General features: G+C 40.8%; 1 protein-coding gene across 1 annotated transcript in view; it reads right to left on the reverse strand.

The window, feature by feature from the left end:
- The window catches only part of KCNQ5 (potassium voltage-gated channel subfamily Q member 5), a 952749-nt gene that overhangs the window by 691755 nt on the left and 248600 nt on the right, over positions 1-12394 (reverse strand). The window lies entirely within an intron of this gene.

Consider the following 12394-nt stretch of genomic DNA (forward strand, 5'->3'; position numbering starts at 1 on the left):
CTAGTATCAACTAAGTTGTGTGTTCTGCGCCAGTGTGGTCATGTGTATGTGGTTTCAGGGTTCAACTGAAATAAGCCCCTAGAATACCAGCACCTCCAGTGAGTTTTGCGTGTGCTATTCTGACTGCATGACCACTGTTTGCTCTATTTGGTAGCTGGGTTCCTCTGTGAGGTTAACAGGGCACAGCATTCTCTTATCTTAAGTGACTCTGTAAAGTAACAGAGTTCACTTATACCGCCATATAGTACCGTCATTTACTAGCAGCGGGTTTTACCCCTGCACGGTGGACCCTGGGTTGCGAACACACCTATTACTCTATAAATATATATTTGGTGCATTCCACCAAACCCTAACAGAGTCTTCTGTCATATCAAAAATTGGACAGCACACAGCCAATTTATATGCTTGTCTGCATGAGCCCTAAGCAGAGTCTCATATTCAGTTACATTTCACATTTTTACTCAACGTTCTTAAGTCTCATAATTTTGTATTTTGTTCAGTTGTAGCCTCAAATTTCATAAAATGCAAGGATTTTAGTGCTCAGAAAATTTATATTAAAATGTGAAACTAACTGCATTAAAGTTAAGGTGTCCATACATACTATGATTTTTCACATGGATTTATGATGACAACGTCAAAGTGGTTCAGGTAATGAAAATGACACACTTATAGTCAAACTTAAAGAAGCACTCCTCCCATCAAAATTTGCATCCTCTTAATATATTGTAATAATAATATTATATGGCACTGGGTCATATAAAACTTACAATTGCTCATTTTGCCTTTCTACTCAGCGAATTATTATCTTTCTCATTAGGTCTATGAAATCACACGATTAGAAAAATACTAGCTGAATCCTTCTAAGCTCTATTTAGAAACAGGAGGTCAATTTTTCCTGCATGACTCATGAGTAACTGCAAAAGTCCCTGACAGGGGGGAGGAGCAGAGCAGCTGGGTCAGGAGGTGAAGAGGGGGGTGACTTATGCAGGGAAAAGATACTTTCTGTTTCTACACAGAGCAGAAAAATGCAGAAAAGAGAAGAATTAACTGGGTAGAAAGGCAAAATGAGCAATTGTAAGTACACAGTGTCACATAATATGATGATTGCAATATATTAAAAGGATAAAAACTTTGATGGGATGAGTGCTTCTTTAAAAACTCAAGCATAAACAATGAATAGATAACAATATTACAATAACAATAGATAACAACTTGCAGTAACCACCGATCCACCAAACCGCTGCACAACCAGCTCTGCCCTCATCTATTGTATCCTCACCCATCCCTTGTAGATTGTGAGCCCTCGTGGGCAGGGTCCTCTCTCCTCCTGTACCAGTCATGACTTGTATTGTTTAAGATTATTGCACCTCTTTTTATTATGTATACCCCTCCTCACATGTAAAGCGCCATGGAATAAATGGCGCTATAATAAATAGTATAATATTAGATTGTAAATTCATTCATTTTAAGAAAACATTATCTTTGTACAATAATGTAGTGTTCTTGGCTGTAGACATTTAAAACTGAATACTACAGTAATCCGAAGAAACATTCAGTAAAGGTGCATTTACAATGCACAATTTTCAGGAATGATCATCATTTCCCAAAAATCGTGCTGTGAAAACAGGCGAGTAATCACTATAGGAATGAGCAACACTTGTTCGTCTTGTGAAATGATCTTTTGGTTTGCCTAAGAGATCATTTTTCTCAGCAGCGCATTGTAGAGAATGATATATTTCTGATTGTTCTGTGTGCATAGGAATAGTGGTCTTTCTAAATGGGCTGTTAAATGATCTCTGACCTGCAAACATATCGCCAATCAGTGGTTAATTATCACCGGTAAATGCAGTGTAATCCTTGTATCAATATTTAACCATTTTACCATCACCACATATCAGGTTTTAGGTGAATCTTAAAAATACAAACATAATCATAATATGAGTTTACGAGGCTGCCCGTATTTGTCTTAAATAACCCTCCCCAGAAAAGAGATTACATAATAAAAAAAGTGAAGTTTTGGGAGTAGAGTTGGGGCAAATGTGCTTACATGTCCCATTCAATCAGCAAACATGGTGGTCTATGGCCGCTGGAATGGAAGAGGGAGTACCTCCTTTAACATAGCTGTGTCTGCAGCTCTTCTTTTGATTAGATAGGCTGGCGTGAGGAGCGTCATCATTGCGGTGTCACACAAATGTTATGCAAGGCAAGCCCGTCTAATCAAAAGTAGAGCCATAGACATTGTCAGGTGAAGGTACCTTCACACTGAACAACTTAACAACGATATCGCTAGCGATCTGTGACGTTGCAGCGTCCTGGATAGCGATATAGTTGTGTTTGACACGCAGCAGCGATTGGTTCCTGCTGTGACATCGTTGGTCGGAGCCGAAAGGCCAGAACTTTATTTCGTCGCTGGATCGCGCTTAGTAACCCGATGTTTACCCTGGTTACCAGTGTAAATGTAAAAAAAAAAAACACTACATACTTACATTCCGGTGTCTGTCGCGTCCCCCGGTGTTCTGCTTCCCTGCACTGTGTAAGCGCCGGCTGGCCGTAAAGCACAGCGGTGACGTCACTGCTCTGCTTTACGGCCAGCGCTTACACAGTGCAGGGAAGCAGAACGCCGGGGGACGCGACAGACACCGGAATGTAAGTATGTAGTGTTTTTTTTTTTTTTACATTTACACTGGTAACTAGGGTTAACATTGGGTTACTAAGCGCGGCCCTGCGCTTAGTAACCCAATGTTTACCCTGGTTACCTGGGGACTTCGCATAGTTGGTGGCTGGAGAGCTGTCTGTGTGACAGCTCTCCAGCGACCACACAGCGACGCTGCAGCGATCTGCATCATTGTTTAGATCGCTGCAGCGTCGCTAAATGTGACGGTACCTTAAGAGGTGAACCGAAAAAGAAGAAGACAATGCATAAATGTGTGCACACCTATGTATCAAAAGAATAACAACTTTATTATAAGACACAAAGCAATACAAAATATAAAACCATTAAAAACATGTTCCATAAGGATCAAAAAACACAAACACACCATACTACTTGAATGATAATATACCTACAAGCCACAGCCCAAGATGTTTGAAAAATGCTCATACATAGATATGCATAGATACAAATGCAATCTTATAAATATATACAGGCCGAGCACTTGTAACATGAGTGAATATATATGTAGCCACACAGAACCTAATAACAAATGGGCGTCCCCAAAGTTATTAAAACATAAGCCAAACACAGCCAAGTGAAAAAAATGTACTAGGCAAAAAATACCCTATTGCTAATATTATATGTCCCTAACAGGGAAAGCAAAAGGCCAGAAAAATATATATGTAGGCTAGATCAGCATAGAGGCACAGAAAGACATGCCACTGAAAATGTGTGCACAAAATCACAGCCACAAAATAGAGAAGTCAAGGACTTTCCCTGACGAAGCTGCCCAGTGCAGCGATACGCGTGGGATTCTCCCACACCTTCTTCTTGTTTGCCCACAGATTCGCCAGCATGGGGGTCTTTCTGATGGCAGCCATAAGACACGTAATTATCCTTTTGGCTCCTCTTTCATTTTTTTGAGGTGGCTGCACAGCTCTGTTTACACCTTTTGGGCTATGCTATTTTTCTGCCATGATTGCTGCTTCTCTATTTTGTGGCTGTGATTTTGTGCACACATTTTCAGCGGCATGTCTTTCTGTGCCTCTATGCTGATCTAGCCTACATATATATTGTTCTGGCATTTTGCTTTCCCTGTTAGGGACATATATTAGCAATAGGGTATTTTTTGCCTAGTACATTTTTTTCACTTGGCTGTGTTTGGCTTTTGTTTTAATAACTTTGGGGACGCCCATTTGTTATTAGGTTCTGTGTGGCTACATATATATTCACTCATGTTACAAGTGCTCGGCCTGTATATATTTATAAGATTGCATTTGTATCTACGCATATCTATGTATGAGCATTTTTCAAACATCTTGGGCTGTGGCTTGTAGGTATATTATCCTTCAAGTAGTATGGTATGTTTGTGTTTTTTGATCCTTATGGGACATGTTTTTAATGGTTTTATATTTTGTATTGCTTTGTGTCTTATAATAAAGTTGTTATTCTTTTGATACATAGGTGTGCACACATTTATGCATTGTCTTCTTCTTTTTCGGTTCAGTATTTACATTTCCTATGCATTGTGTAGCACCATATTAGTTACATTATATTGGTTGTGCTCCCGACACATATCTTTATACCGGTACTTTAAGAGGTGACACTCCTTCTCCCATCCCAAGGGCCACAGAGCAATGTTGTGATTCGCACCAAATCTAGTTGGGAGCACACAGAAAACTGACAATACATACTGGTAACAAGGGGAATATGGGTGAAAAATGGGTTAAACATCTTTCTCCACCTTGTGTTTACCAGTATTGTAGGATTAGATGATGTTCTACTATTCACCTTGAGCATGGCTTATATTTAAAAGAGATCTTCTTTTACTTCTACAATGCAAAAAGGCAAAATTATGTGCAACAAATTAAATTCCCCAGAAAAGCACATGACCTTGTATGCGATAATGCAAAAAGAAACATGTTCCTTATTCATGATAAGAAATACAGCAGCAATCTCCTATTATACCGCGCACGGCATACTGCCAGAATGTAGCAGGTGGTGCAGGTCAAAATCCTTGCTGACAAAAACATTCCTCAGCTGTGCTAAATACATGTATATTAATGGAAATCCAATGCATGTTCCTCACAATGAAACATTCTGAACAATTAAGCTCTCCGTGAAAAAAATGAATCTATCATTTGTAGCTAAATTTAACTATTAACTTTCTTTTATCATTTCTACTATGAATGGTGAATTAGGAAAAGCCTACTACTAGTCATGAGTGCTCGCTACTCTAGTTTGCCTAAGGTGCTTGGGTATGCATCGAATATCTATGGAGTTCCTGCGGCCACATGTTTTGTGACTTTTAGGCAGCCACAAAACAAGCGGGATTGTCTGACAAACACGGCTAACAGCCGTGAAACATGCGGCTGCAGGGACTCGAACATCTTACTCGATCACCCGCGATACTCAATACATACCCGATCACTCTAGGCAAACTTGAGTAGCAAGCACTTGAACTCATCACTACCTACTACCTGTTCTGCTACCTATCCGAATCTAGCTAAATATACAGAATATAACCAAATAAGACTAAGCTTGTACACAGCTATAGATCATTGTATGTACAGTACTACGCCTATTAATAGTATATAGCACTGCTACACAATGGGTAGTAGAAAATGGGCTCTAAAACCAACTTCCAAGATCCCTTAAAGGAGTTGTTCTGTTAAGTCAAGTAGTCATCTATCCACAAGGTAAGTGATAACTTGCAGATTGATGGTAACCTGCATTGACCGGCAGAACATTTTATCTTCGATACAAAAAACTGTTTCTGCTACAATTTTCAAACAGTAAAAACAAAGCAATTTCTCTGCAATTTTGGAAAATAGCAGCAAAATTTAAGAAAACCAAAAGCATAAAGTGAACACTGAACATATAATAATATAATATATAGTGGTTTGGTGTTTTTTTTTGTAGTTTGTTGGCCATGTGATACTACATTTTCCCTAGCAATATTGGTTTGTTACAAATAGTGAGGTGCACAAGTGCTCCTCACTTGAGGTTGCCTAGGGTGCTCGGGTATGCACCAAGTATCGTGGGTGCTAGAGTGACATGTTTGAGTCCCCACAGCCGCATGTTTCACAGTTGTTAGACAGCCTCAAAATATGCGAGAATTGCCTGTATTTGTCAGGCAATACCAGCATGTTTTGAGGCTGTCTAACAGCCATGAAACATGCAGCGGTGGGGACTCGAACACGACACTCTAGCACCCACGATACTTGGTGCATACCCGAGCACCCTAGGCAACCTCAAGTAATGAGCACTTGTGCTCCTCACTATTTATAACGAGAGGTTTTATCTGGCAGTTGGAGAAATGTGAACTTAGCTTTCACAAACAAAAATGTATCTTTATATAATGTTACGAAAATTAACAAATAAAAACCATTATCGTATCCATATCTTTACAAATTTCAATTGAATAAATTAAATGTAAAATTTGAGATAAATTAGAAATCAGACATTAGCATCTACCACTGCTTGTGAGACCAAAACATAGTGATACCCTCTTTATGGAATAGTTTCTGCATTTCCTGCTTGATATTTTAACTAAAATGGAACCTGTCATGCCCTTAAATGCCATCAACCTATAGCTATGGGGCTTATCTGCAAGTTAATTACATTTAAAGCTGTGCGACTGTGGCACTGATATATTGGATGCCAAGAGGAAGTGAACTTCATTCCTCCCGGCAGCCTCCAGCTTTAAGTCATAAAGGCATAGCTCGCTAAGCTACAGTCACCGTTCAGTAAACAATGAGTGACAGATGTTACCATTCCCCAGCACTGACTGACAGCTGGAATAGCAGTGCATCAGTGCTGAGCTGGCTGGCAGTCAGTTCCAGGGCGTGGTTATAGCCACCTCTCACTTTGTACTGAGCGGTGACTGAAGCTGCACCTCTTTGACTGAAACCCAGAGGCTGCCAGAAGGAATAAAGTTCATTTCCTCCTGGAGGCTGAGATTTTACAGGTGTGATTTAATGGCTTTACAAGACTAATAGTCTGAAGATTAACCCTATATCTGCAGGTTACTTGCTTTTTAAAGCTGTGTGACCACCACACTGATATCACAGCTACCAGGAGGAAGTGAACTTTAGTCCTCCTGGCAGCTTCCAGCTTTCAGTCATAAAGGCATGACTGGCAAAGCCACAGTCACCGTTCACCGTACACAATGAGTGACAGATGTTACCATTTCCCAGTACTGACTGACAGTTGGAACAGCAGTGCCTCAGTGCAGAGCTGACTGTCAGTCGGTGCCAGGGCATGGTTATAGATGCCAATCACAGTGTACTGAGCGGTGATGAAGCTGCACCTCTATGACTGAAAGCCAGAGGCTGACAGGAGGAATAAAGTTCATTTCCTCCAGGCAGCTGAGATTTCATGGCTTTAGAACACTATTAGTCTGCAGATTAACCACATATTTGCTGGCTAACAGAGTTTTTTTTTACATGACAGGTGGTTCCGTTTAACTAACCCAATCCAGATAGCCCTGGGTCTCCATTCAAAATTGTACCATGTGTCTGTGCATTCAGAAAACTGGTTGTCTAGATATTAACCCCTTTACCCCCAAGGGTGGTTTGCACGTTAATGACCGGGCCAATTTTTACAATTCTGACCACTGTCCCTTTATGAGGTTATAACTCTGGAACGCTTCAACGGATCCCAGTGATTCTGACATTGTTTTCTCGTGACATATTGTACTTCATGACAATGGTAAAAATTCTTTGATAGTACCTGCGTTTATTTGTGAAAAAAACGGAAATTTGGCGAAAGTTATGAAAATTTCTCAATTTTCCAACTTTGAATTTTTATGCAATTAAATCACAGAGATATGTCACACAAAATACTTAATAAGTAACATTTCCCACATGTCTACTTTACATCAGCACAATTTTGTAACCAAAATTTTTTTTTGTTAGGGAGTTATAAGGGTTAAAAGTTGACCAGCAATTTCTCATTTCTACAACACCATTTTATTTTAGGGACCACATCTCATTTGAAGTCATTTTGAGGGGTCTATATGATAGAAAATACCCAAGTGTGACACCATTCTAAAAACTACACCCCTCAAGGTGCTCAAAACCATATTCAAGAAGTTTATTAACCCTTCTGGTGCTTCACAGGAATTTTTTGAATGTTTAAATAAAAATGAACATTTAACTTTTTTTCACAAAAAATTTAATTCAGCTCCAATTTGTTTTATTTTACCAAGGGTAACAGGAGAAAATGGACCCCAAACATTGTTGTACAATTTGTCCTGAGTACGCCAATACCCCACATGTGGGGGTACACCACTGTTTGGGCGCATGGCAGAGCTCGGAAGCGAAGGAGCGCCATTTGACTTTTCAATGCAAAATTGACTGGAATTGAGATGGGACGCCATGTTTCGTTTGGAGAGCCCCTGATGTGCCTAAACATTGAAACCCCCCACAAGTGACACCATTTTGGAAAGTAGACCCCCTAAGGAACTTATCTAGAGGTGTGGTGAGCACTTTGACCCACCAAGTGCTACACAGAAGTTTATAATGTAGAACCGTAAAAATAAAAAATCATATTTTTTCACAAAAATTATCTTTTCGCCCCCAATTTTTTATTTTCCCAAGGGTAAGAGAAGAAATTGGACCCCAAAAGTTGTTGTACAATTTGTCCTGAGTACGCTGATAGCCCATATGTGAGGGTAAACCACTGTTTGGGCGGATGGGAGAGCTCGGAAGGGAAGGAGCGCCGTTTGACTTTTCAATGCAAAATTGACAGGAATTGAGATGGGACGCCATGTTGCGTTTGAAGAGCCACTGATGTGCCTAAACATTGAAACCCCCCACAAGTGACACCATTTTGGAAAGTAGACCCCCCTAAGGAACTTATCTAGAGGTGTGGTGAGCACTTTGACCCACCAAGTGCTTCACAGAAGTTTATAATGCAGAGCCGTAAAAATAAAACAAAATTTTTTTCCCACAAAAATTATTTTTTTAGCCCCCAGTTTTGTATTTTCCCGAGGGTAACAGGAGAAATTGGACCCCAAAATGTGTTGCCCAATTTGTCCTGAGTGCGCTAATACCCCATATGTGGGGGGGAACCACTGTTTGGGCACATGGGAGGGCTCGGAAGGGAAGGAGCTCCATTTGGAATGAGGACTTAGATGGAATGGTCTGCAGGTGTCACATTGCATTTGCAGAGCCCCTAATGTACCTAAACAGTAGAAACCTCCCACAAGTGACACCATTTTGGAAACTAGACCCCCTAAGGAACTCATCTAGATGTGTTGTGATAGCTTTGAACCCCCAAGTGTTTCACTACAGTTTGTAACGCAGAGCCGTGAAAATTAAAAAAAAAAAATCTTTCCCAAAATTATTTTTTAGCCCCCAGTTTTGTATTTTCCCGAGGGTAAGAGGAGAAATTGGACCCCAAAAGTTGTTGTCCAATTTGTCCTGAGTACGCTGATACCCCATATGTTGGGGTAAACCCCTGTTTGGGCACACGGGAGAGCTCGGAAGGGAAGAAGCACTGTTTTACTTTTTCAACGCAGAATTGGTTGGAATTGAGATCGGACGCCATGTCGCGTTTGGAGATCCCCTGATGTGCCTAAACAGTGGAAACCCCACAATTATAACTGAAACCCTAATCCAAAGACATCCCTAACCCTAATCCCAACAGTAACCCTAACCACACCTCTAACCCTGACACACCCCTAACCCTAATCCCAACCCTATTCCCAACTGTAAATGTAATCTAAACCCTAACTGTAACTTTAGCCCCAACCCGAACCCTAACTTTAGCCCCAACCCAAACTGTAGCCCTAACCCTAACCCTAGCCCTAACCCTAACCCTAGCCCTAACCCTAGCCCTAACCCTAACCCTAGCCCTAACCCTAGCCCTAACCCTAGCCCTAACCCTAGCCCTAACCCTAACCCTAGCCCTAACCCTAGTCCTAACCCTAGCCCTAACCCTAGCCCTAACCCTAATGGGAAAATGGAAATAAATACATTTTTTTAATTTTTCCCTAACTGAGGGGGTGATGAAGGGGGGTTTGATTTACTTTTATAGCGGGTTATTTAGCAAATTTTTATGATTGGCAGCCGTCACACACTGAAAGACGCTTTTTATTGCAAAAAATATTTTTTCGTTACTACATTTTGAGAGCTATAATTTTTCCATATTTTGGTCCACAGAGTCATGTGAGGTCTTGTTTTTTGCGGGACCAGTTGACATTTTTATTGGTAACATTTTCGGGCACGTGACATTTTTTGATCGCTTTTTATTCCGATTTTTGTGAGGCAGAATGACCAAAAACCAGCTATTCATGAATTTCTTTTGGGGAGGCGTTTATACCGTTCCGCGTTTGGTAAAATTAATAAAGCAGTTTTATTCTTCGGGTCAGTACGATTACAGCGACACCTCATTTATATCATTTTTTTTGTGTTTTGGCGCTTTTATACGATAAAAACTATTTTATAGAAAAAATAATTATTTTTGCATGGCTTTATTCTCAGGACTATAACTTTTTTATTTTTTTGCTGATGATGCTGTATGGCGGCTCGTTTTTTGCGGGACAAGATGACGTTTTCAGCGGTACCATGGTTATTTATATCTGTCTTTTTGATCGCGTGTTATTCCACTTTTTGTTCGGCGGTATGATAATAAAGCGTTGTTTTTTGCCTCGTTTTTTTTTTTTCCTTACGGTGTTTACTGAAGGGGTTAACTAGTGGGCCAGTTTTATAGGTCGGGCCGTTACGGACGCGGCGATACTAAATATATGTACTTTTATTGTTTGTTTTTTTATTTAGATAAAGAAATGTATTTATGGGAACAATATTTTTTTTTTTTCATTATTTTGGAATATTTTTTTGTATTTTTTTTTACACATTTGAAAAATTTTTTTTTTACTTTTTTACTTTGTCCCAGGGGGGACATCACAGATCGGTGATCTGACAGTTTGCACAGCACTCTGTCAGATCACCGATCTGATAGCAGTGCAGGCTGCTTCACAGTGCCTGCTCTGAGCAGGCTCTGTGAAGCCACCTCCCTCCCTGCAGGACCCGGATCCGCGGCCATCTTGGATCCGGGGCTCGAGCAGGCAGGGAGGGAGGTAAGACCCTCGCAGCAACGCGATCACATCGCGTTGCTTCGGGGGGCTCAGGGAAGCACGCAGGGAGCCCCCTCCCTGCGCGATGCTTCCCTGCACCGCCGGCACATCGCGATCATCTTTGATCGCGGTGCGCCAGGGGTTAATGTGCCGAGGGCGGTCCGTGACCGCTCCTGGCACATAGTGCCGGATGTCAGCTGCGATAGGCAGCTGACACCCGGCCGCGATCGGCGGCGCTCCCCCCATGAGCGCCGCCGATCGCGCTGGACGTACTATCCCGTCCATGTTCATGGGGGCCCACCCCACCTCGACGGGATAGTACGTCCGATGTCAGAAAGGGGTTAATTAAGCATCCATTAAATATTTGCTAAAATGAACATTAGTAATTTAGAGAAATCACTATTGCACAGCTATCCACACATTGTATATAGATTGAGATGAGTTAGCCATTTGTCACACTTGTGATATTACATTGTGTTATCTGTAGTTTCAGAGTATTACTTTTCATAGCGTGGCTTTCCAATTTTGACTAATCAAATGACAGTCCATCATAGTATACCAATGACATCTCTAGTCCACAGTAGTACGGTGATGATAGCTGATAACAGTAATATACTGATAACAGCTGCAGTCAACGCAAACACAGTGATGAAAATTACAGTCCACAATAACACACCAATGACAGCTGCAGTCCACAGTAGTGTACCAATTACACGCCCCCAGAAGAAGAATCGGCGAAACGTGCATTGGGGTGGTAGACACAACAAACTTCTGCTTACCACTAAGGTAAAAAGACTAATATGTTTCCATTGTCATTTGGTTCCATTCCTTTGTTGCTAGCTCAGATGACTATTTAGTCTATATACACTGCAGCACTTTATGCATTCACTTGGAGAGAGAGGTTATGGCTGATTGATCTTTATACCTCACCATTAGATTACGGGCACTGAGGCACTTTTATACATCCATTTGGAGAGAGATTTAAATTTTGACTGATCTTTACCTCTTCCTACCTTTCTGCTTCTATCGGCTTAGTATGCATATATAATGACAGAGCATTTTTTATAAATAGCCATTTGTTGATTCATTCTATATTTAGTGCTTTGTCATGCATAATGTTTTTTGTAAAACCAATTTAATATACTTAAATGCAATAATTTCTTGTAATTCAAGGCAGTTGCTTATTGCCTACTCCTTTTCTTGACATGAGGCATCCTTTTATTAATGTGTATTTATATGTTTAATAGAAATGATTTTGATACTGTATATACTGTACACTCCTTTTTCCCTTCCATTGTGTGTGAGGGTATGATGGTCATATTGTGATACGGAGTGTGACCTTGGTGTTTTAAGGTTATTGGAGGACTAATATGTATGTACAATTACAGCTGCAGTCCACAATAGCACACTAATGACAGCTGCAGTCCACAGTAGTACAATGATGATAGCTGATAACAGTAATACACTGATAACTGCTGCAGTCTACGGAAGCATAGTGATGAAATTTACAGTTCACAATAGTACACCATTGACAGTTGCAGTCCACAATAGCAGGGTGATGACAGCTGCAGTCCACATTAGCACGGTGATGACAGCTGCAGTCCACAGTAGCACGGTGATGACAGCTGCAGTCCACAGTAGTTCACTAATGACAGCTG

Source organism: Ranitomeya imitator, chromosome 5, assembly GCF_032444005.1.
Source record: "Ranitomeya imitator isolate aRanImi1 chromosome 5, aRanImi1.pri, whole genome shotgun sequence".
NCBI classification, from domain to species: Eukaryota; Metazoa; Chordata; class Amphibia; order Anura; family Dendrobatidae; genus Ranitomeya; species Ranitomeya imitator.